Source organism: Ambystoma mexicanum, chromosome 13 (genome assembly GCF_040938575.1).
Source record: "Ambystoma mexicanum isolate Mex_15411 chromosome 13, UKY_AmexF1_1, whole genome shotgun sequence".
Taxonomy (NCBI): Eukaryota; Metazoa; Chordata; class Amphibia; order Caudata; family Ambystomatidae; genus Ambystoma; species Ambystoma mexicanum.
Genome location: NC_090938.1, coordinates 7,585,869 through 7,612,056, shown reverse-complemented (window position 1 = coordinate 7,612,056; position 26,188 = coordinate 7,585,869). Strand labels below are relative to the sequence as shown.

At 46.3% G+C, this 26,188-nt stretch overlaps 1 long non-coding RNA gene across 1 annotated transcript in view; it reads left to right on the top strand.

The window, feature by feature from the left end:
- LOC138520724 (uncharacterized) overlaps nt 1–25,882 on the top strand; it is a 159,660-nt gene extending 133,778 nt beyond the window's left edge. Inside the window, exon 3 of the long non-coding RNA XR_011282873.1 lies at nt 25,818–25,882. This is a non-coding gene — a long non-coding RNA (uncharacterized lncRNA). The remainder of the gene's footprint in view (nt 1–25,817) is intronic.
- The last annotated feature ends 306 nt before the right edge of the window (nt 25,883–26,188 follow it).

Genomic DNA, 26,188 nt, shown 5'->3' with positions numbered 1-26,188 from the left:
CACCTCTGCATCTCCTTAGGTTAGAGGTCTGTGTCTCTAATGGGAAATAGCTGCTTCATTGTGAACACGCTAGTTCCAGACGAGAGCACATCTGCATCTCCTTAAGTTAGGGGTCTGTGTCTCTAAAGGGAAATAGCTGCTTCATTGTGAACACGCTAGTTCCATTTAGACGAGAGCACCTCTACATCTCCTTAGGTTAGAGGTCCGTGTCTCTAATGGGAAATAGCTGCTTCATTGTGAATAGGCTAGTTCCATTTAGACGAGAGCACCTCTGCATCTCCTTAGGTTAGAGGTCTGTGTCTCTAATGGGAAATAGCTGCTTCATTGTGAACACGCTAGTTCCAGACGAGAGCACCTCTACATCTCCTTAGGTTAGAGGTCCGTGTCTCTAATGGGAAATAGCTGCTTCATTGTGAATACGCTAGTTCCATTTAGACGAGAGCACCTCTGTATCTCCTTAGGTTAGGGGTCCGTGTCTCTAATGGGAAATAGCTGCTTCATTGCGAACACGCTAGTTCCATTTAGACGAGAGCCCCTCTGCATCTCCTTAGGTTAAGGGTCTGTGTCTCTAATGGGAAATAGCTGCTTCATTGTGAATAGGCGAGTTCCTATTAGATGAGAGAACCTTTCTGCTGCCCCAGGTTGGAGGTCCATTTCTCGAATGGTACATAGCTGCCTTACTGTGTACTTTGAAAGTTCTTATTAGACGAGCGCACCTCTGCATCTCCTTAGGTTAGGGGTCTGTGTCTCTAATGGGAAATAGCTGCTTCATTGTGAATACGCTAGTTCCATTTAGACGAGAGCACCTCTGCATCTCCTTAGGTTAGGGGTCTGTGTCTCTAATGGGAAATAGCTGCTTCATTGTGAACACGCTAGTTCCATTTAGACGAGAGCCCCTCTGCATCTCCTTAGGTTAAGGGTCTGTGTCTCTAATGGGAAATAGCTGCTTCATTATGAATAGGCGAGTTCCCATTAGACGAGAGAACCTTTCTGCCTCTCCAGGTTGAAGATCCGTTTCTGTAATGGGAAATAGCTAATTCATTGTGAATGTTATATTATGTTATGTTATGTTGATTTGTACCGCACACTGCTACCACCCTAGGGCAGTCACCAGGCACTCACGTGGCCCTGCAAGAGAAGAGGGTGGGTTGTGTTAGTGGGGAAAGGATGACGCAATAGGTTCAGAAACAAGAGGAACTGGCATCTGTGAACGTTGTTTTGCATGTTGGAGATGGTTCGGGAGGCCCTGTGTGTTGTAACCGTATGGGTAGAACTAAGTGCTTCGGATGTGTGCTGGTGTTTCTGTTCGTGTGTGTGTGTCATGTGATGTTAGGGTGGATTGTGGTTGTGCCCACTAGTTAGCTGTATCCATATGCGGCCCAGAGTCATGGATGGCTGTTAGGTGTATGAATATTTATTGTGTTGGTGTGTATTTGTGCAGTGTTGATAGATTTATGGACTATATGCCGGGAGTTCCCTCCAGGTTTGCTTCCCGAATCTCATAGAGATGGTAACGTGTGTACCTTAGATTGATTGTTGGTGTGTTTATGTGTAGTGTGGCTAGCCCCTAGCCAAGTGTAGTGGTGTCAGTGATGTTGGAGGAGCAGGAAGGGGGTAATGGGTTAGTAAGTAATTCGGTTTTGGTGAGGCCTCTGGTGTGAGTCTTCGGTTGCTGCTAAATGGTATCTAACAACGTTCTTGGTTGTGGTTCATCGGCTCGACTCGCCTCCTCTCTGGTTGGGGGGGTGACTTCCCTGCGGGTTGTGCTGGGAGGTGGATGGTTGTACTAAGTATGTTCGTGGTTACTCGTCCGGGTTAGATGTGTCCGTTCGATGTGGACCTGCTGTCCGGTCAGTTGCCAAAAGGGTGCGCAGCAGGAGTTATGAAGATAGAGGGTAGGTGCTCAGCCGGGCGTCCCTAGTTATGGGTGGGCAGGTTAAGGTGGCCCTAGTTGTGGGTGGGTATGTAGGGGCGGTGTTTGGGCTTTAATGGTTTACCGTCTGAGTTTCCTTGGAGCTTATTTGCGCGTGGGTGTTATCCCTAATTCTGTCCATTGGTTGGGCAGCCATCGCTTTATTGATCACTCTAGTTGTTGGGCATGGTTAGGGCGGGCGGAATTGGTTGGGCAGCCATCGCTTTGTTGATCACTCTAGTTGTTGGGCATGGTTGGGGCGGGCGGCATTGGTTGGGCAGCCATCGCTTTGTTGATCACTCTAGTTGTTGGGCATGGTTGGGGCGGGTGGCATTGGTTGGGCAGCCATCGCTTTGTTGATCACTCTAGTTGTTGGGCATGGTTGTGGCGGGCGGCATTGGTTGGGCAGCCATCGCTTTGTCGATCGCTCTAGTTGTTGGGCATGGTTGGGGGCGGGCGGGAGCTGGGGGGTGCAGTGTTCTGATCTTCTAAGCTATTGCTGTTGTTATCTGTGACTGTGTCCATTGGTGCATTTCTTTCTGGTCCGTGATGTTATTGCTGCCGGTGTCCCGTTGCGGTTGTCATTGTCTGTTGAATAACCAGGTCTTGAGTCATTTTCTGAAGGTGATGTGGTCTTCTGCGGTTCTATTTGCTTTGGGCATGGTGTTTGTGGGAAACGTGAGGGCATTATCACTCCTACTCCCCTTCAATCCTCTGCTCAGGGGGCCAGGGAAAGGCCATCACTCTTGGATCTCGACCCTGGGGGTGGAGAAGCGAGGGAGGATCACCTAGGGGGCAGGTCCTTGGAAATTGGTAGTGGGGTGCCCACAGGAGAGACATGGTATCCCCTTTTCCTGTTAAGGACCAACCTAAGCCTCCCCCAACCTTTATGGGTTACTATAAAGCTGTTCCCCTCATTTCCCCACATGTGACACTTGACAGTACTGGGACGAAGAAGAAGCGACTAAGAGTAGTGAACACTATACCATTTCACCACTCTAGTCCTGGGACAAAGAAGATGCGTGTAAAGTGCTGTGAGGGTCAGGCATGTCCCTTTAATTATGGTCAGTCAAGTCTCATTACAGATCCACACCTGCAGCCTGTCAGGGGCTGCAGGTGTATAAAGAGAGGCCAATGGAGCAGAGCAAAGAGAACCAGGGAGGCCTGTGTGGGAGAGACCAGCAGTGTACCCTTGTGTAAAGGAGGCAGCTGTGGTGGGATTGGAGAAGGAGCCAGGACGCCTGCAGATATCTTAGAGGACTTGCGGGACCCGAAGCAAGTGGGCCGTTTCCTTGCCGCAGGCCTGGGAGCCTCAGTAACAGTGAGCAGGTAGCAGGAGTGGCGAGAAAGCCTAAAGAAGAAAGGATGCCGTCCGCGTCCACAAGGACACATTTATATTGCCGCATGCAGAGGGAAAACCCACAGCAAGCAAGAAGAGCTTGCATCAGTGGACTTCCCGGCTTCAGAAGCTGAAAGGAAGCAGTGGGAGCCACCAGAAGGAGAAGCAGGAAGCCAGTGAGTGTCGGAGAGAGCACTCGAATACCAGCGTGCTCCTAGCGGACCACGAATAAGTAACAGTCCTTGAAAACCAAGTAAAACAAATGCATATTGAATATCAAACTGAATGGAAACTTGGAATTAAGCAAAACAAATGCACATTGAATACCGCACTGAATGGATATTGCACAGCAAATTGACTGGAACCCTGAAGTCAAGCACATTAAACACTGAATGGAATAAAATCTTATGGGCAAAGAAAGTAACAGAGTATCACCCAAGTGCCCATGTGAAATCGAACTACAGAAAAGGGCAAATGTGTGACAGAGCGCCATACAAAGGTAGGGAAAGAACAAAACCCCCCAAAGTGAACATTTAAGAGTGAATGCAGTGTGGCAAGGCCAAAGACTGGCAAGAGGTGTGTGGCACGTGATGGCAGAGCCACAAGGCTGACGGGGAGAAGCCAGAGGAGTGCACATCAGCACATGAAAGCCAAGAGGTAGATAAAGAGGAACTAAGTGAAGGTGACTTGGTGCACAGGAGCCAGTGCCAAAGAACCTGTGTGTGCTGAAGAGCCCAGGGATCCTGGTTGCGCAACCTATGATGGGTGGACCGTGCAGTCTGACAACTGCGCCCGGACCAGTAATCCCGGAATACTGAAAACCAAGCACATTGTGGTGGTGAAGTCGAAGGGGGTCATTACGAGGTAGGAGGTAACCATGCTGCTATTAGCGGCATGGCTACCCCCTTACCGGGTACCGGGTCCGGGTTCCTTGAATGAGGAATTACCGGGCCATTCCGACCTTGCAGGGCCCGGTAATTCCTCATTCAAGGAACCCATCCCCATTCACATTCGAGCGCCTATAGGGCTCAATGGGAATGGGAAGGGTTCTACCAACGGGCCCGTAATAAGGGTCCCTTTGTTAGCATCCTGGTCTGCTTGCGGGACCCGCTAAGGGCGCCTGGTAAAACCAGGCATCCTTAGTTTGTTCCCGCAAGCAGACCCGTAATGGGGCGATAAGGGGTTGGTGGCTCCGGCACCTTTACCGGCGCCGTTAACCCCTTACCGCCAAGGTCGTAATGACCTCCCAAGTCTTGGGCAAGGGCATCCTGAGACTTGGGGAACTACACGTGTGGTCTTGAGCACGGAGCCTCAAGACCTTTTGGTTTTTGAACTATGGTGCTTGGAACTTGGGGAAGGGAACCCCAAGGATTATTTTTAGCTGTATTGCTGCACATGCGTTGGACCTGAGAAAGGTAATTTTGAGACTTTTGTGGAACTTTCTTACACTTGGGCAAGGGGAGATGAAAGAGTGCTTCAAGCTGGAAGAAGATCAGAACTTTCAGTTAAACACTATTTCTTTTATTATTGACATCCCTACACATCGTTTAACTTTAGCTGTGAGGGCAAGGATAGGTTTTGGACACAGACAGACTTTTTAGTTGTAATCTTTGACTCAGACTTTCCTTAGTTTTGTTCAGGTTGGGAAATCCCACCTTAGAATAGGGCAAGTTAGGCCTTCAACCATCCTGACATTTGATTTAATAAAGTATTTTATTTTGAACTTTAATTCTGTTGTCTTTGTCTTGCTTCATGATGCCTTCACAGTGCCAAAGGCTGGCAATTAGACCTAAGAACGCTGTTCCTTTGAATGTCCTTTTTTCGTATTGTTTTGCCTCTAGTTGTAGGTCGTCGCTTGATTTTAGGTTCCTTCTTGGCTAGTAGCGGCTAACCTTGGCTTGGAGGAATTCAGTTCCTTGTCTGTGCAAGGCTTTGTGGGTGATGCAGAGTGCTTTGAATTTAATGTGTTTTCTTACTGGTAGCCAGTGTAGGCTTTCCTGTGCTGGGGTGATGTGGTGTCTTCTGTTTAATCTTAGTAGAAATCGGCTGCAGTGTTTTGTACCCTTTGCAGTTTCTTGGTGAGTCTTTCTGGCATTCCTAGGTAGAGGCTGTTTGCGTAGTCAATTCTTGTCAGTTTCAGGGATATGATTGTGTGGCGTCTGTGAGGTAAAGGAGAGAGGTATGGGAGGTATGGGAGTAGTTGTCACGCGCCGCGTTCCTTCCTGGCATCTCTGGCCAAGGACCTGGGTTTACCATAGCCGAGCGCATAGCGCAGTCTAGTCTTTTCCCTTGGCTCATGCTTCCTATTTAGGCCCCGCCTCCTTTCAGCGCTTCGCGTTGCAACCCTTTCCGTCAGCTGTTCTCTTCGCTGCCGCGGTTGTGTACGCTCTCCTTCTCTCTAGTTCTGCTCTGCCTCCTGTTTTCTGGTTTTCACTCTTTGTACTCTGCTTCCCTTCCCCCTGCCGTTCCCCTCGGCGCCTTGCCCAGCATTGCTTACCTCTCTCCTCTCCCGGTCGGCTTCGCATCCTGTAGCCGGTATTTCCTCTCGAGCAACTTCCCACGGAGCTCAACTTCCATCAGGACTCCGGTGCCTGCAGCAGGGTTTTTTTCTGCCGCTTGCGGCTTTTTCCCCTAGTTGTCCCTCTCGGGACTTGAGTCCCAGCGGGGTGCCTTTACCTGGCCTCCGCTGTGCCTTCGTCTCGTGGGAGACGCAGCCGACCTACAAAGAGAGGAAAAGACTACTGGACCCGGAGATCCATCAGTCCAGACTGCAGCAACCACACAGGTGAGGAGGAGGGGGAGGAAGAGACGAATACTAGAGGTGCCATCGACCCGAAGTCTGACAGTTTGCAACGCCCACAATCTACAATAGCCACCCCTGAGCAGGTACAGGAACTGGTGGAAGCGGTCCAGAATCTCTCATTGGAGATGCAAAATATGAAAGCCGAGAACACCCCTATGAAACAGCTGATAGCCTCCCGGGAGCCACCTTCCATAGATCTGCCTCCCATGGCTCTCTCTTCGGGCAAGTTCGAGGGCTCACCGAAAAGGTTGAGAGAGTTTCTAGATGCCTGCACAGTATATTTTACTTTCAGGCCCCGCTCCTATACCTCCGACCAGGCCAAGATCGGCTTTATGATTTCTAATATGTCAGGTAATGCCCTAGCCTGGGCTACTCCTCTGGTAACCAGTTCTGATCCTGTGCTACAGGACTATGGGGCCTTTTTGGGACTTCTCAAGAGTACTTTTGAAAGACCTGAAGTCGCCATGTCAGCAGGGGAAGACCTGCTGGATGTTCGACAAGGATCCTCTGACGTGCTGTCATATATTTCAACGCTTAAAAGGCTGGCCTTGGAGACTGGCTGGTCGGAACAGTCTCAGATAATTTTGTTTCGACGAGGTCTTAGAGAAGATCTAAAAGACGAATTGGCCCGCTCTCCTCGCCCCGAATCACTAGCTGCTTTAATGACAGCTGCCCTTCAGATTGAATTTCGTATGATTGAAAGAAGACAAGAGAAACGACGAAGCCGATCTTTCTTCCCTGGGGGACCCCCTCCTCCTCCTACTTCATCCAAACAAACTGAAGAACCAATGCAGATAGGTGCTACACGCCGCTTTCTTACTCCCGAAGAAAGGAAGAGAAGGAGGGAGCAAGGCCTATGTGCTTATTGTGGATCAGACCGACACTCTGTAAGGAATTGTCCTGAATTATCTTCCAAACAGTCGGAAAACGAACACCCTCGATCCTAGAAGGGATGGGATGTCGAGGGGTACTGTATAGTCCCTATGTTACCATGTCAATCGGATCATCTGACTCCTCCCAAGATTCTCGCCTCATGGTCATCACTGTACAAATTACCATCGGGGAGAACCAGATTGAGGCTTTGGCTCTCCTGGACTGTGGAGCCGCCGGAAACTTTGCTGACACTCTATGGGTCAATCAAGTGGGAGCTAAGCGCATAGACCGACTGGAGGGACAGAAGGTGGAGGGTGTGGACGGCAAACCGCTGAGCTCTGGCCTTATTACCCAATCCACAGAACCATTATTGCTCACCATCCACCAACACTCTGAGAGTATAACATATGACATCATTCGAGCAGCTAATTTCCCTCTCATTTTGGGTATTCCTTGGCTTCGCCAGCATAATCCCTACATTGACTGGGCCTCCAACCGTCTAGATTTCTCCTCTACCTCCTGCCAAAGACAGTGCTTGCAGGGCGTCAATTACCAAACAGTGAGGACGTATTCTAGTAAGCCTGCTGCTACAGTTGGAGTCCATACAATTTCGCAGATCCTGGAGGATTTTGATGCAGTCTTTGCTGACTCTTCTCCTTTGGAGTTACCCCCCCATAGACCTGAAGATTGTCCCATAGACCTGACACCTAATGCTTTGGTACCTTTTGGTAAGATGTTTGCGCTATCGGTGAAGGAGAAGGATGTCTTGAGGAAATATTTGGATGACAATCTTTGTAACGGTCTCATCCGGCCGTCTAAATCACCTGCTGGAGCCCCACTGTTTTTTATTCCCAAGAGGGGTTCCACTGATCTGCGACCGTGTATCGACTACAGAGGTCTTAATAAAGTAACTAAGAAGGACCGCTACCCCATGCCTCTGATCCCAGATATACTAGCTGCCGTCCATGGTGCTACAATATTCTCCAAATTAGACCTACGGAACGCCTACCACCTTCTCCGCATTAAAAAGGGGGACGAATGGAAGACTGCATTCAGGACACCTTTTGGCCTCTTTGAATACCATGTAATGCCATTTGGGCTTGTAAATGCACCGGCTGTCTTCCAAAGATTTATGGACCGCATGTTCTCCGACCTCTTGTTTATTTCAGTGGTTGTTTATCTCGATGATATCTTGGTCTTCTCCAATAACTTGCTTGATCATACCAAACATAGGGGGCATCCAGGGAAGCCCGGGGGTTCTCAGTATGGGGGGGGCATACTGTCACGCGCCGCGTTCCTTCCTGGCGTCTCTGGCCAAGGACCCGGGTTTACCATAGCCGAGCGCATAGCGCAGTCTAGTCTTTTCCCTTGGCTCATGCTTCCTATTTAGGCCCCGCCTTCTTTCAGCGCTTCGCGTTGCAACCCTTTCCTTCCCCTAGTTGTCCATCCCGGGACTGGAGTCCCAGCAGGGTGCCTTTACCTGGCCTCCGCTGTGGCTTCGTCTCGTGGGAGACGCGGCCGACCTACAAAGAGAGGAAAAGACTACTGGACCCGGAGATCCATCAGTCCATACTGCAGCGACCACACAGGTGAGGAGGAGGGGGAGGAAGAGACGAATACTAGAGGTGCCATCGACCCGAAGTCTGACAGTAGTCCCCTGAGTAGTCTTAGAAGATAGAAGCATTTTTTGGTGATCTCTTTGACTTGCCGTTTCAGGGATAGTTTGTTGTCCATGAGTATTCCTAGGTTATTTACTATGTCAGAAGTCTCTGGTTGTGTTCCCATGCTGGCCAGCCAGTCCAGTTGAGGGTTAGCTGTGTTGATTTCTGTGGGTGAGAGCATTATTTCAATTTTTGCCGGTTCAGTTTGAGGCTGTCTGTTGTCATCCAGTTGTAGATGTCTGTGAGGCAGTTGTTGAGGCAGTTGTTTTGTTCTTCGATCGTAGTCGTCTTCACTAGGAGTTGTCTGTCGTCTGTGTAGTTGTAGGAGATAAGTCTGTGGGTTTGAATGATTTTCATCAGGGGGCATATGTCGATATTGAAAAGCAGGGCAGAGAGGATGGATTCCTGTGGAACTCCGCAGGAGATGTTGCTGGTGTATCAGATGAACAGTGGTAAATTGGCTCTTTCGGTTCAGTTTGTGAGGAATGAGATAAGCCAAGTTAGTGCGGATTCCTGTATGCCACATTTCATCAGTCTTTTTATTAGTGTTTCATGGCTGATTGTGTCGAAAGCCGCAGATGTATCGAATAGTATAATGACCGACTGGGGGCTGTTGTCTGCATTTATTTTCAGGTCATCCCATATCGATAGGAGCACTGATTCTGTTCCTCTCATCGGTCTGAAGCCAACTTGTGACCAGTCGAGTATTCCGTTAATTTCAATGTATTTAAGTAGGATCTTGTACACATGGTTCTCGGGGATCTTCGCTGGACAAGTTGGATATCTGTCTGTAGTTAGCTAGTTCCCATTAGACAAGAGGACCTTTCTGCTTCCCCAGGTTGGAGGTGTGTTTCTCTAATGGGAAATAGCTGCTTCATTGTGAATAGGCTAGTTTTCATCAGACAAGAGGACCTTTCTGTTTCCCCAGGTTGGAGGTCTGTTCCTTTAATAGGAAATAGCTACTAAATTGTGAATAGGCTAGTTCCCATTAGACAAGAGGACTTTTTTGCTTCCCCAGGTTGGAGGTCTGTTTCCCTACTGGGAAATAGCTGCTTCATTGTGAATAGGCTAGTTCCCCCTAGACAAGAGGACCTCTGCAACTCCTTGGGTTGGGGGTCTGTTTCTCTAAAGGGAAATAGCGGCTTGATAGTGAATAGGCTAGTTCTCATTAGACAAGAGGACCTTTCTGCATCCCCAGGTTGGAGGTCCATTTCTCGAATGGGAAGTAGCTGCTTCATTGTGAATAAGCTAGTTCACATTACATGAGAGGACCTTTCTGCTTCTCGAGGCTGGAGGTCAATTTCTGGAATGGGAAATAGCTGCTTAATTGTGAATAAGCTAGTTCCCATTAGATGATAGGACCTTTCTGCTTCCCCAGGTTGGAGGTCCATTTCTGGAATGGGAAGTAGCTGCTTCACTGTGAATAGGCTAGGAGAGGTTGTCAATTTTAGCAATAACCAACATTAAGGCTTCGAGGGTCCTAGTCAGAACTAACACTGCCAAGAAGGTGTTTCTTTCTTCTTAGGTTTCTCTTTGGGTTATTCTTATTTGTTTCTTGCTTGACCACTTGAGTATTGTTACAGACCGTGTTATCAATGTCATGATTATGAAGGAAGTTCCTAAACAGAGTTTGAAGGTAGTCTTCTGGAAGTGTAATGGCATCAATTGTCAAACTTAAAGGAAAAGCTTACAAGGTCACCTTGAATAAATTGGGTCGGGTTTGGCTCTTCTGCAAGAAACTCACCTAATTGATTCTGATAATGACAAATTGCAGAGGGGGGGTCGGCAAGGTGTATAGCTCATCCTTCTCCGCATATTCCATGGGAGTCTGTACTCAGGTTAGGAAGAAAGTGCCTTCCTTTAATAAGGATCAAGAGGGACAGATTGTTTCGGTTCATTTGAAGGTCCAGGATTAGAATAGTGAATGTCTACGCCCCTGAGGGAGGTGATGGGTCTTTTCATAGGACAGCGGCTCTGTTTTTGCAGAATATCGGACAGCTTTGGGATTTTAATGAAACATTAGGCCCGATCTTGGACAAGCGCAGTACACAAATGCCCAGTGTGGGTGGAGGGAATCAGGGAGCTCTGGTCTCTTTATTTGACAAAATCCAGTTAATGGATGTTTGTAGACTGTCCCACTAGACTGATAAAAATTGTAGCTTTCATTCAGGATGTCATGGTGTATATCAACGCATAGGGCCTCATTACGAGGTCAGCGATAACCAGCGGCTGCTACCAGCGGATTGCTCCTGACCTCGATAGCACAAATCTGCCGCCTGACTTCCTGTTGCCACCGGCACATTACAAGTCCCGGTGGAGCGGGAAGTCAGGCGGGGGAGTCAGTAAGTCGCCATTCCTGTGGAGTCCCATATGGCTCATGGGGATGGGGGTACGGAAGCCCCGGCAGGCAGACTGTAGTGTGGCGGTCCGGGAAGAAGGGTGCCGGTAAGCTTCTGGACCACCGCACTCATAATGAGGCCCAGAGACTTGCTTCTGACAGCAGCCTTTGCACTCATGATTCTCTCGATGGAGCTATTAGGTAACATTCGTGTTTCAGATCATGGCCCCGCTTTGAGTGAAACATCTCTTGTTTCAAATTCAGAAATTGAACTCCTGGAACATGAACACGTCTCTGTTGGAGGGTACAGGGATGGTGGACAGGATGGTGTTGGAGGCTGGGTTTTTTCCTCGAGACCAACTAAAACGGCGAGTGTAGAATCCACCTGGCAAGCTTTAAAATGTAGTATGCAAGATCTATTGATAGGCCTGTCTAGCAAGAGGCTCAACTCTCGAGATGCAGAAATACAGATTCTAGAACTGGAGTTTCATAATTTGGAAAAACAGTATTTGGAAAGCCTTAACAAGGGTAGGAAAAATAGTTGGAGCAGAAAAAGAAATGCATTTAACGAGTTGTTGACTGAAAATGCAGAAAAGTTTTTCTTTAGGATGAAATGCACCTACTAGGAGGGAGGTGAAAGGTGTGACCGACTGAGGTTTCAGTCTAAGCTATTGACGCAGACTCTGACCATTCGATGTACGATCCTGGTGTACTCAATAAGGAATTCTGGAACTATCATGCCAGACTGTACTCTACCGAGGGGAATGATGGTACGGATATGGTTGCTTACCTTAACGCTTGTTCCAAACCGAAAATAATGGAGAGAGAGAAAAACAATTAAGAAGTAGACCTTATCGTGGATGAAATGAAAAAAACAGTCTTGCGTTTGAACGGTAGGAAATGTAGATGGGCTGCCTGCGGAATTCTACAGGATACAGCCGGATGCTGCGTCCAAACTGATGCTTGAGATGTTTCTCCCGAGTAGTACCAGCCGTGCCTCAATATCGCTCTTATTGACAGGGAGAACCTGATTCTCCCGAGTAGTACCAGCCGTGCCTCAATATCGCCCCTATTGAGAGGGAGAAAGGGATTCTCCCGAGTAGTACCAGCCGTGCCTCAATATCGCCCTTTTTGAGAGGGAGCACGGGATTCTCCCGAATAGTACCAGCCGTGCCTCAATATCGCCCTTTTTGAGAGGGAGCACGGGATTCAGCCGTGCCTCAATATCGCTCTTATTGAGAGGGAGAACGGGATTCTCCCGAGTAGTACCAGCCGTGCCTCAATATCGCTCTTATTGAGAGGGAGAAAGGGATTCTCCCGAGTAGTACCAGCCGTGCCTCAATATCGCCCTTTTTGAGAGGGAGCACGGGATTCTCCCGAATAGTACCAGCCGTGCCTCAATATCGCCCTTTTTGAGAGGGAGCACGGGATTCTCCCGAGTAGTACCAGCCGTGCCTCAATATCGCTCTTATTGAGAGGGAGAACGGGATTCTCCCGAGTAGTACCAGCCGTGCCTCAATATCGCTCTTATTGAGAGGGAGAACGGGATTCTCCCGAGTAGTACCAGCCGTGCCTCAATATCGCTCTTATTGAGAGGGAGAACGGGATTCTCCCGAGTAGTACCAGCCGTGCCTCAATATCGCTCTTATTGAGAGGGAGAACGGGATTCTCCCGAGTAGTACCAGCCGTGCCTCAATATCGCCCTTATTGAGAGGGAGCACGGGATTCTCCCGAGTAGTACCAGCCGTGCCTCAATATCGCTCTTATTGAGAGGGAGAACGGGATTCTCCCGAGTAGTACCAGCCGTGCCTCAATATCGCTCTTATTGAGAGGGAGAACGGGATTCTCCCGAGTAGTATCAGCCGTGCCTCAATATCGCCCTTATTGAGAGGGAGCACGCGATTCTCCCGAGTAGTACCAGCCGTGCCTCAATATCGCCCTTATTGAGAGGGAGCACGCGATTCTCCCGAGTAGTACCAGCCGTGCCTCAATATCGCTCTTATTGAGAGGGAGAACGGGATTCTCCCGAGTAGTACCAGCCGTGCCTCAATATCGCTCTTATTGAGAGGGAGAACGGGATTCTCCCGAGTAGTACCAGTCGTGCCTCAATATCGCCCTTATTGAGAGGGAGCACGCGATTCTCCCGAGTAGTACCCGAGTAGTACCAGCCGTGAGAACGGGATTCTCCCGAGTAGTACCAGCCGTGCCTCAATATCGCTCTTATTGAGAGGGAGAACGGGATTCTCCCGAGTAGTACCAGCCGTGCCTCAATATCGCCCTTATTGAGAGGGAGCACGCGATTCTCCCGAGTAGTACCAGCCGTGCCTCAATATCGCTCTTATTGAGAGGGAGAACGGGATTCTCCCGAGTAGTACCAGCCGTGCCTCAATATCGCCCCTATTGAGAGGGAGAACGGGATTCTCCCGAGTAGTACCAGCCGTGCCGCAATATCGCCCCTATTGAGAGGGAGCACGCGATTCTCCCGAGTAGTACCAGCCGTGCCTCAATATCGCTCTTATTGAGAGGGAGAACGGGATTCTCCCGAGTAGTACCAGCCGTGCCTCAATATCGCTCTTATTGAGAGGGAGAACGGGATTCTCCCGAGTAGTACCAGCCGTGCCTCAATATCGCCCTTATTGAGAGGGAGCACGCGATTCTCCCGAGTAGTACCAGCCGTGCCTCAATATCGCTCTTATTGAGAGGGAGAACGGGATTCTCCCGAGTAGTACCAGCCGTGCCGCAATATCGCCCTTATTGAGAGGGAGCACGCGATTCTCCCGAGTAGTACCAGCCGTGCCTCAATATCGCTCTTATTGAGAGGGAGAACGGGATTCTCCCGAGTAGTACCAGCCGTGCCTCAATATCGCTCTTATTGAGAGGGAGAACGGGATTCTCCCGAGTAGTACCAGCCGTGCCTCAATATCGCCCTTATTGAGAGGGAGCACGCGATTCTCCCGAGTAGTACCAGCCGTGCCTCAATATCGCTCTTATTGAGAGGGAGAACGGGATTCTCCCGAGTAGTACCAGCCGTGCCTCAATATCGCTCTTATTGAGAGGGAGAACGGGATTCTCCCGAGTAGTACCAGCCGTGCCTCAATATCGCTCTTATTGAGAGGGAGCACGCGATTCTCCCGAGTAGTACCAGCCGTGCCTCAATATCGCCCTTTTTGAGAGGGAGCACGGGATTCTCCCGAGTAGTACCAGCCGTGCCTCAATATCGCCCTTATTGAGAGGGAGAACGGGATTCTCCCGAGTAGTACCAGCCGTGCCTCAATATCGCTCTTATTGAGAGGGAGAACGGGATTCTCCCGAGTAGTACCAGCCGTGCCTCAATATCGCTCTTATTGAGAGGGAGAACGGGATTCTCCCGAGTAGTACCAGCCGTGCCTCAATATCGCTCTTATTGAGAGGGAGAACGGGATTCTCCCGAGTAGTACCAGCCGTGCCTCAATATCGCTCTTATTGAGAGGGAGAACGGGATTCTCCCGAGTAGTACCAGCCGTGCCTCAATATCGCCCTTATTGAGAGGGAGCACGCGATTCTCCCGAGTAGTACCAGCCGTGCCTCAATATCGCTCTTATTGAGAGGGAGAACGGGATTCTCCCGAGTAGTACCAGCCGTGCCGCAATATCGCCCTTATTGAGAGGGAGCACGCGATTCTCCCGAGTAGTACCAGCCGTGCCTCAATATCGCTCTTATTGAGAGGGAGAACGGGATTCTCCCGAGTAGTACCAGCCGTGCCTCAATATCGCTCTTATTGAGAGGGAGAACGCGATTCTCCCGAGTAGTACCAGCCGTGCCTCAATATCGCTCTTATTGAGAGGGAGAACGGGATTCTCCCGAGTAGTACCAGCCGTGCCTCAATATCGCTCTTATTGAGAGGGAGAACGGGATTCTCCCGAGTAGTACCAGCCGTGCCTCAATATCGCTCTTATTGAGAGGGAGCACGCGATTCTCCCGAGTAGTACCAGCCGTGCCTCAATATCGCCCTTTTTGAGAGGGAGCACGGGATTCTCCCGAGTAGTACCAGCCGTGCCTCAATATCGCCCTTATTGAGAGGGAGAACGGGATTCTCCCGAGTAGTACCAGCCGTGCCTCAATATCGCTCTTATTGAGAGGGAGAACGGGATTCTCCCGAGTAGTACCAGCCGTGCCTCAATATCGCTCTTATTGAGAGGGAGAACGGGATTCTCCCGAGTAGTACCAGCCGTGCCTCAATATCGCTCTTATTGAGAGGGAGAACGGGATTCTCCCGAGTAGTACCAGCCGTGCCTCAATATCGCTCTTATTGAGAGGGAGAACGGGATTCTCCCGAGTAGTACCAGCCGTGCCTCAATATCGCCCTTATTGAGGAAAGGTAAAGCGTCCACTGCTTTGAGTCGCTGAAGGACAATCTGCGTAATTAACACCGACAATAAGATACTTGCAAAGGCCATAGCAGTGAGATTGGGGAATGTACTCCCGAAACTTGTGGAGACACACCAGGCGGGTTTTGTGAAAGGAAGACATGCTTCTATTAACATGCACCGGTTGCCTCTGATGTTATTTGAGAGCCAGAAATTGGCATCTGAAGTGGCTGTGCTCTCACTGGATGCAGAGAAAGCATTTGACTGTATTGAATGGGAGTTTTAACACTCTCGAGAGATTCAGTTTTGGATCTAAGTTGATTGACTAGATTTAATTTTTATATTCCAAACTGACGGCCTCCATTTCGACAGATGGTCTTTTATGTGACGTAGTGGAACTGTAGAGAGGCACTGGGCAGGGCTGCCCTCTTTCTCCGCCAGTATTTATTCTTGCAATGGAGCCTCTAGCCAACTCAATTAGTGAAGACGACAGAATAGATGGGGTATCGTAAAGCGGAGTAGTACAAACGCAGATGACGTGGCGAGCTCCCTTACGGCCTTGATGAAACAGTTTGAAATATTCAAGTCGATCTCTGGTTACATAATCAACTGGCTAAAATCAGAAGCTTGGCCCACCTCCAGGTCAGATTTGTCACTAACGAATCCGATGGTGTCTTGAGAAGATGAAATACCTGGGAATTTGGTTCACAAAGCAGATGCCTCGTATGATACGATATGACGTGGCATTTATAACGCGCCTGTACACAAGTGTTTCTTGGCGCGAAAAATATGATGAAAGAGAATATGAAATGGTTTGTATCGAACTTGAGGATGGATTTTGAAAGGTGGAGGGAGATTAAATTGTGGCTCTGGGGCAAAGTCAATGGGCCACATTATGAGTGTGGCGGTCGGATACAAGGGTGCCGATAAGCTTACCGGCACCCTTGTTTCCGGACCACCACACTCCGAGTCTGCCCGCCGGGTCTGCTGAGCCCGACAGGTCTGACCCTGCTGGGCGCAGCGACCCCGGTAGGCAGTCTCATCACGGAATTGGCACTGTTAGTAACAGTGCCGGTGCTTCTGTGAACCCATTCCAATGGAGTCCTATTGGACTCCACAGGAATGGGGACTAACATTTTCCGGCACCCTGCTTCCCGGTCCGCCAGGACTTGTAAGGTCCCGGCGGTACTAGGAAGCCAGGTGCCAGAAATGGTGGTACGAGGTCGGCGGCAACCCACTGGTCGCACCAGCGGGTTACCGCCGACCTCGTAATGAGGCTCAATGTGGTCAAAATGACGGTAACCCCACATATCAACTGCTATCTAAGCACGATCCCACTACCTCCTGCCAAAGGTGAATTCAACGATATAGCGAGACTGATACAAGAATGTATATGGGATCGCAACAGCCACGTATGAAACTATGCCGTTCCAGCTCCCAATGGTCTACGGGTCCCTGACTTCGCACTTCATCATCTTGCTATTACGTCATTTCATCTGGTTCATTCTTTGGAGGAGTCACCGATGATTGGTCTAGAGCGGAATCGAGCCTGAATTGGCCCTTTGAACCCAGGGCCTCTTGATGACAAAGAATGGGTGAACCCTACGGTGAGGCTTGGGAGGAAGATACTTTTATGGCCTGAATGGTTTAGGAGTTGGAGAAGCTGCTTGGGGGGCCGGCATGAAAACAACAAGTGGATAGACTTTCATCTATAAGGAACCTTAACGACTGCTCCGATGGAGAATATCGCGAGCTAAGGGCAGCAAAACGCAATGTAAAACCCACACAGGGGAGGAAATTATCGGACAGCTGATAGGATTTCAGACAGGAGGGTCACCCTGCTTCTAAACTATAGAAACTCTTGCTTAATGATACCTAATATTAGTACCAAGCGGAGGTGTGGCTTCGACCTCACAGCCAATGAGTGTGGCTCAAGACGGAGGCTTTACCACACAGTAAAGCCCCCACTCCAAACCTCCTCTGAGCTGGAGGCTGCCCCCCAACCCTGGGATACCAGGTAAGTGAGTTCTCCCCTGCGCTCCCTTCCCTCCACCCCACCCCACTTTTCCACATCTCGTCTCCCCCCACCTCAAACCCACTTACCTGGTGCTGCTTGGTCCCTTGCGGGCGCCGGGAACACTACATGTCCATGGTTGTCATCTTTTTTTATAGTTGAGTTAGTTTGTGAAACTATTAGTACCATGGTACAGCGCGCCAGGGTACTAATAGCAATATTACCCTTGCAAGGGAAGGCATTACCTCACCCAGTAATGCCGACCCCACCCAACTCTGGAAATATTGCTTTAACAAGCAAGGTAATTCTAATTTGCGCAGCACTTGGTCAGATGACCTTGGGTCCGACGCTAACAGAGAGTACGTGGCATGAACTATGTAGGAATGTACCATTAACTTCCCTTAACCTCTGGGAGAGGCTGAGACAGATTGCGATCCTGAATGGAGTATTCTGGACTCCAGAGAGACTCCTAAAGAGGGGCGTGATTGACTCAGAGGCCTGTGTAAGTGGGCCCTTGTGATCACATGATCTGGGAGTGTAACAAGGTGCAAGGCTTTTGGAATGACATCACTGATACCATGAATAAGATACTTGGACTGAATATGGATTTTGATTTTGCCCTGCTGATAATTTTTGGGGCCCTATTCATCTGGATTCTCGTTCTTATCCTCAGGGCTGGTGGAACTGCAAAGAAAGCGATACTGGGGGGCCAGGAAGGAGACCCATTTCCCTCTGCTTTGGTCTGTGCTGAGGAACTTCGGGAAATGTCTTCCTTTGAAAAGGCCACACTCTGTAAACAGAAGAAAAGCTATCTTTTTGAGGGGATTCAGGGGGATGTTTTTATGTGATGTAATGGTGTTCTGACGTCTGTGAGGAGTGGGGTTATAAGAGCGGTGGACAGATTTTCATAGTTTATTTATTTGTGTATTCAGTACAAATGTGAGTGCAAACCCCCTGCTCCCCCCATTATAGTTGCATCAAAAAACAACGTGTGTGGTTTGTGACTCAGAATAACACCCTAGTCTAAATGTTCTAAACTCGCTGAGGGGATTAAGTAAAAAGTCTGTCATAAAATAGACTGCTTGTAGATATGTTGCCAGACCCTCTGTGAAAACATGAAAATAATATGAGGCCGGGAAGCCCAAAGAAACACACCAACACAGGTTACAAAGGACATACAAGTGCTTCATTTAAAAGCTACAACAGTTACCAAAGTCAATTGACAAACGGATAGCTATTCGGCTCTCAGAGTAACGTAACGAACTTCAACGAGGGTTCGATGCATTAGTAGAGAGACCGTACATTGGAATATTTGGGCTTTTATATCCTTTATCCAGCCCTTGGCCAACCCCCTCGCGGGTTAACCATTCTTGGGATCAGGCCTAGGGTTCCTTGCCAGGTCAATCCTATAATGTATGCATTTTGATCAGTTCCGCTGATACAGTTGTTCATTTACACATAGGTCAGGGACAGGACAAGGTCTCAGTTCGCGACCCCGACAAGTGGCCTGCAGGCATATTAATTATTCGTGTGTGCGGAGGTCACTACGGCCAGAATCTCACTCAGAATGTCATTCAGCCTCCATTTTGATGTTCAGGGTGACTTCCACATTACAAGAGAACCTAAAATGGCGGCTAAATCCAAGATGGCGACTTACATTACTTTTCGTTAAGGTCAAGACCTAGCCGCGCAGTCTATTTACATGATATTTAGACAACTTGGCGAAGGCCAATACCCATTCAATTACTGCGATAGGAGGGATAATATTATTTCAATTCCAACACCTCAACCTGGAACCCTATTTTAATAGACCCATAAAAAAGAGTGGTTGACACTGCAGCGTTTCGGCCTCTTAATTGCTGCCCCACCAAGTATAATTAACAATGGCCTTCATCAGGACTAAAGAAAAATGATTTACATAAATCCCTTTATTGCTTTCTTAATGGTCATCAAGCTTTATCTTCAAAGCCATCATATGGGGCACCTTATGCAAAATATGATAACTGCTTTCCAAATTAAGAGGGCATGAACGTAGTCTGTAAACGTAGTTAAGGCTGCTCTTTGGCTTTCCGGCTAGGGCGCTTGGCTGCTTGCTTCACCTCAACACACTTGTACACAAGTTTAATTTTGTCCACATTTTCATATTTTGTTCACTCAACCGAGCCACTCTTATGGAGAAGCAGTCCAAACTAAAAAAAACATGACAGTGTGGCGCACACAGCATTAGTGCTGAGCAATGTCCACCAATGTGTCACGAGTGAAGCCGGCATTGTGGCACATGCTTCATCCACATGGAAGCCTGGATAGCACTGAAGATGCGGGTCTAAGCAGTCCCTTTCTTTTCTGTCTGCTACAACTCCATAAAAATGCATTGATATAATTAGCATAAATTCATACGCGGGTTGCCCCACACTACAGTGATAATCCCTCCTACACAGTGGGGATATACTATCTATTTAATCAAAAAAAGGGAAGGGACATGTCCATATTACTTAAAACACAATATGTTACCCACAACAATCTGAAACCTACTTACATAGCCCATTAACCAATTCAAGGTTATGTTAAGTTTAATGAATGACATGTATTCAATATTTAAAATATCATATTTAATTCATTTGCTAAACAGCACAAGTATCAAAAAACATTTTCGTAAAAAAATGCATTATATCACATAAAAATATACAATTTAATAAAAGTGGTGATAACACAGCACATATTCAAGTTCAAACAACTACTAGAACATTCTCAACAGTAGCTATTTCAACTATTCTTCTTTCCTACTGTGCGTAACAACGTAGCCCGACTTATATAAGTTTCTGTCCTGGATGTTGCTATTAACTGGACATTCTTCAGGGGCAGAAAATTGTCTTGTGCTTCTTGTAGACTTCTCTCTATGATTCCAGTTTCTAGAATTGGGGGTACATATAATACAAAAACATATTACTACATTGACAAAGTAGGTTATTTTACTTAGCCTAGCTCGTCCTAATCACCATTAGGATGCATCAAGTATATATTTAATCAAATACTGGTGCTTAAAAATTGTATCCATTTAATGTTGTACAAATTTAAAAGACAATCACAATTTTGTCCTTCACTATTCACAGTGTTAGAGAGAGATATCTAGCACCTATTCCACCAAGTTCTAATCAAATCATGCTTCCCGATGAATGGTATACTCATCGAGTACACACATCTATTCTGAACCCTAACTAAAGTCCTCACACAATCTAATAGAGTCTGGCCTCACCTCCATTCCAAAACAGATTTTTCTCTCTGTTGGGCAAAGTTCCAGGGTTTTTCTCAAACCCAATTTAGATAAACAGTTCTGTTTAAAAAAACAATCAGATAAGACACTCTGTGAGTTCCTGAATGTACAAAAGGTAGACCACACAGTAATAGACAGGAAGGAAGGTTCATACCTTTGAGACCCTCGATTTAGGATATTACAAATTTATGAGGTCTGGAAACATATCCAACACTTCCTGGGCCAAAATTCTATTTTGCTTTGTAGCATTCCATGGGAAACAAACGTCTTCCCTAGAGTGTAACAAACACAAAGCCTCACTTTAGTAAGACATTTCAACAGAAATGTACTTTTCAATCAAGAATTACCAAGCATAAGTACCCCTGCTTACCTTTACAGTAGCTCAAATCGAATTCCATCAACAGCGTATAGTTATTTTACCGCTAACCTGCTCGAAAAAGCGAGCCTCTCCATTTATATTGCGCACTACATTTGTGCGCACATTGATGACGTCATCACGTCGAAACGTGACGCGATGACGTCATACATTCCGCGGCACGCCATGCCGTCGCCACAACAAACATGGTTACCAAGGCAATCCACGAAAATGTCAATAAACATGGCTGCACGCCCCTCAATTGGGCACAAACCATATATTTTTTTTAAAAAAAGGGAAGAAGGAAAAAAGAAAGAAAACATCCAAAAATACCTTTTCTATACAAATGCTAAGGCCGCACAGCTGGTTTCTACCTACCCAGAGACTGTCTCAAGTTTAAAGATATCTCTGCTGATAGAATATGCCAGATTTCATAAGAGGCACAGTATAATGATACAAAAGATCCAACACTAGGATTTAATCATACAGTAAACATGGGTTCATAAAGTGTTATCATATGCGGGCCAACCGCACCATACTGGAGAAACATTTAGTTATTTCCACAGAGTAATACAAAATACCCTACCCACATCATATCCTGTCGTGAGCTCTTAGAAGGAAATTCCTATTTGACAGTAGAAGCATCTTGATAGGGAATACCAAAAGTCAATGCATGACACGTCCTGTAATGTGGATTAAATATACAGGAAAATAATCAGTCTATTTAATATTGTGCCACTCAATATTCTCATTAAGTCCTGTTAAATGACTGTTAGTTAGAAAAATCAATTTTTGTTCTAAATTTAATAGTTTTCTATTGATATCTTCCTGTGTCTTTCCTTTTACTTTCTTCAAGATGCACCATTCAAAATCCATGAAAGAATGGCCCTTCTCTTCAAAGTGTTTCACCAGGGGGGCTTTTTCAACATGGTTTTTAAGGCAACTCTTGTGTTCTATCATCCGTGTCTTGCATTTTCTGTTGGTCTTTCCTATGTACAGTAAGGCACATGGGCATCTAATCATGTAAATCACATTATCTGTTTGACAGTTAGTATGTTCCTTCATTTGCCATTCTGATTTTAAACCCAAATTCACAGATGTCATTTTACGGGTAAGTGGACACATAATGCAATCACCACAAGGATGATGCCCTATGACCCTAGGTATCCCCCATAAAGTACTTTGTCGCACTTCAGGGGTATAAGTTTTCTGTATATCATTGCGCATCACTAGATTGCGAATATTAGTACTTTTCTTAAAAGCCACTAAAGGAGTGGGAATGGTCATTATCTTCTTCCAATTCCTCTGGATAATGTTTTTAACTTCATAAGAAATATTACTAAAGGTGTTGACAAATACCAATGGTCTCTCTACCGTCTCTCTACTTTTCTTTTCAAATAACGCTTCTCGATGATTATTAAAAGCTCGTTTTGCTGATTGTTTCACAATCTTGGCCGGATACCCTCTCTCAGTGAGTTTGTTAATCAGAATGTTAGCCCCATCTTCATAGTCCAACCTTGTGCTACTATTACGTTTAAGGCGTAAAAATTGCCCAAAAGGCAAATTGTCACGCACATGTTTGGCATGATGACTGCCATAATGCAATAATGCATTTTTATCAGTACTTTTTACAAATGGTTTGACCCATAATCGATTATCTCTGTGATAAATGGTCAAGTCTAAATAATTGACTTCATTAGAACTCATAGAAGCTGTGAATTTCAGATACCTGTTATTTGAAAAGAAAAGTAGAGAGACGGTAGAGTTATGAAGTTAAAAACATTATCCAGAGGAATTGGAAGAAGATAATGACCATTCCCACTCCTTTAGTGGCTTTTAAGAAAAGTACTAATATTCGCAATCTAGTGATGCGCAATGATATACAGAAAACTTATACCCCTGAAGTGCGACAAAGTACTTTATGGGGGATACCTAGGGTCATAGGGCATCATCCTTGTGGTGATTGCATTATGTGTCCACTTACCCGTAAAATGACATCTGTGAATTTGGGTTTAAAATCAGAATGGCAAATGAAGGAACATACTAACTGTCAAACAGATAATGTGATTTACATGATTAGATGCCCATGTGCCTTACTGTACATAGGAAAGACCAACAGAAAATGCAAGACACGGATGATAGAACACAAGAGTTGCCTTAAAAACCATGTTGAAAAAGCCCCCATGGTGAAACACTTTGAAGAGAAGGGCCATTCTTTCATGGATTTTGAATGGTGCATCTTGAAGAAAGTAAAAGGAAAGACACAGGAAGATATCAATAGAAAACTATTAAATTTAGAACAAAAATTGATTTTTCTAACTAACAGTCATTTAACAGGACTTAATGAGAATATTGAGTGGCACAATATTAAATAGACTGATTATTTTCCTGTATATTTAATCCACATTACAGGACGTGTCATGCATTGACTTTTGGTATTCCCTATCAAGATGCTTCTACTGTCAAATAGGAATTTCCTTCTAAGAGCTCACGACAGGATATGATGTGGGTAGGGTATTTTGTATTACTCTGTGGAAATAACTAAATGTTTCTCCAGTATGGTGCGGGTGGCCCGCATATGATAACACTTTATGAACCCATGTTTACTGTATGATTAAATCCTAGTGTTGGATCTTTTGTGTCATTATACTGTGCCTCTTATGAAATCTGGCATATTCTATCAGCAGAGATATCTTTAAACTTGAGACAGTCTCTGGGTAGGTAGAAACCAGCTGTGCGGCCTTAGCATTTGTATAGAAAAGGTATTTTTGGATGTTTTCTTTCTTTTTTCCTTCTTCCCTTTTTTTAAAAAAAATATATGGTTTGTGCCCAATTGAGGGGCGTGCAGCCATGTTTATTGACATTTTCGTGGATTGCCTTGGTAACCACGTTTGTTGTGGCGACGGCATGGCGTGCCGCGGAATGTATGACGTCATCGCGTCACGTTTCGACGTGATGACGTCATCAATGTGCGCACAAATGTAGTGCGCAATATAAATGGAGAGGCTCGCTTTTTCGAGCAGGTTAGCGGTAAAATAACTATACGCTGTTGATGGAATTCGATTTGAGCTACTGTAAAGGTAAGCAGGGGTACTTATGCTTGGTAATTCTTGATTGAAAAGTACATTTCTGTTGAAATGTCTTACTAAAGTGAGGCTTTGTGTTTGTTACACTCTAGGGAAGACGTTTTTTCCCCATGGAATGCTACAAAGCAAAATAGAATTTTGGCCCAGGAAGTGTTGGATATGTTTCCAGACCTCATAAATTTGTAATATCCTAAATCGAGGGTCTCAAAGGTATGAACCTTCCTTCCTGTCTATTACTGTGTGGTCTACCTTTTGTACATTCAGGAACTCACAGAGTGTCTTATCTGATTGTTTTTTTAAACAGAACTGTTTATCTAAATTGGGTTTGAGAAAAACCCTGGAACTTTGCCCAACAGAGAGAAAAATCAGTTTTGGAATGGAGGTGAGGCCAGACTCTATTAGATTGTGTGAGGACTTTAGTTAGGGTTCAGAATAGATGTGTGTACTCGATGAGTATACCATTCATCGGGAAGCATGATTTGATGAGAACTTGGTGGGATAGGTGCTAGATATCTCTCTCTAACACTGTGAATAGTGAAGGACAAAATTGTGATTGTCTTTTAAATTTGTACAACATTAAATGGATACACTTTTTAAGCACCAGTATTTGATTAAATATATACTTGATGCATCCTAATGGTGATTAGGACGAGCTAGGCTAAGTAAAATAACCTACTTTGTCAATGTAGTAATATGTTTTTGTATTATATGTACCCCCAATTCTAGAAACTGGAATCATAGAGAGAAGTCTACAAGAAGCACAAGACAATTTTCTGCCCCTGAAGAATGTCCAGTTAATAGCAACATCCAGGACAGAAACTTATATAAGTCGGGCTACGTTGTTACGCACAGTAGGAAAGAAGAATAGTTGAATTAGCTACTGTTGAGAATGTTCTAGTAGTTGTTTGAACTTGAATATGTGCTGTGTTATCACCACTTTTATTAAATTGTATATTTTTTATGTGATATAATGCATTTTTTTACGAAAATGTTTTTTGATACTTGTGCTGTTTAGCAAATGAATTAAATATGATATTTTAAATATTGAATACATGTCATTCATTAAACTTAACATAACCTTGAATTGGTTAATGGGCTATGTAAGTAGGTTTCAGATTGTTGTGGGTAACATATTGTGTTTTAAGTAATATGGACATGTCCCTCCCCCTTTTTTTGATTAAATTGATATAATTAGCAACATAATACAGACATGTGGGCAAAACTGTAGGTGTGCAAATGGGTGTGTTGTGGTGAAGCAAGAATTTGATAGGATGATAAAATAATAGCCTAAACTACAGTTACTAATTAAGTTGAATTCCTATTGAACAAATTATTCACTCAGTGCATAAGTCGCACTATGGTAATGGCTTAGATACAAAACAATGATTACTAAGGAATTCATTAAGGAATGGATTTCTGTAGAACAGTGCTTTGCTTTGTCCTGATGAAGGGCATTTTTGTTGTACTGGAATTATAATGTGAAAGCTCTTCAGAGGCCGAAACGCGGTGGTGTCGGAAATATTCTGTATGTTTCTGGTGCAAAAGGACGCAATAGTGATGCTGGAGGTTTGTCAGAATATGAAGAAGGCGTTGCTGGGAAAGAGTGGTGGAGAGGGGGTGGATCTCCTGGCGGGGGCGGGGGGGAGGGGATGCACCTGTGCGGGGCTGAGTGTCAGTAGATCATGTGGGTATAGGGACCAGTCCCAGTACTGTGCAGCAGTGTTCTTTCTCCGCAGTATCCCAGCTGAAGTGAGAGTGAGGGAACGTTCCAGAAGCCTCAGAGCTGTGCTTTTGCAAACTGTTGTTTACTTTCTTCCAGCTCCAGATTATGACAAAAGTGAATGGCTTAAGGAGAAGGAGACCCTGGGACTGGACTTTCCGAATGTAAGCCCAGCAGGTGGGAGATAGGTATGGGGGCATGGGAGGGGTGGGGTATAAACTAGCTACACATCACTCAGGCGTGACTCTGGTCCTTGTGATCATGTTGGTGGGCCCATTCCAGGGGGACGTGGCCGGGCTGCTTTTCGGGGTCTGTGTGCATTAATGGCTGCTGTGGCTTTCTGTCAGGGCCCCCCAGTAGCCACTGAGCCCAAGGGGTGGCTCCAGGAAGCTGCTGAAAGCTGATACTTCTCTGGCGCCCTGGGCGCCACCACTCTGGTCGTCCTTAATCCTGTCTCTGATGCCCACTGA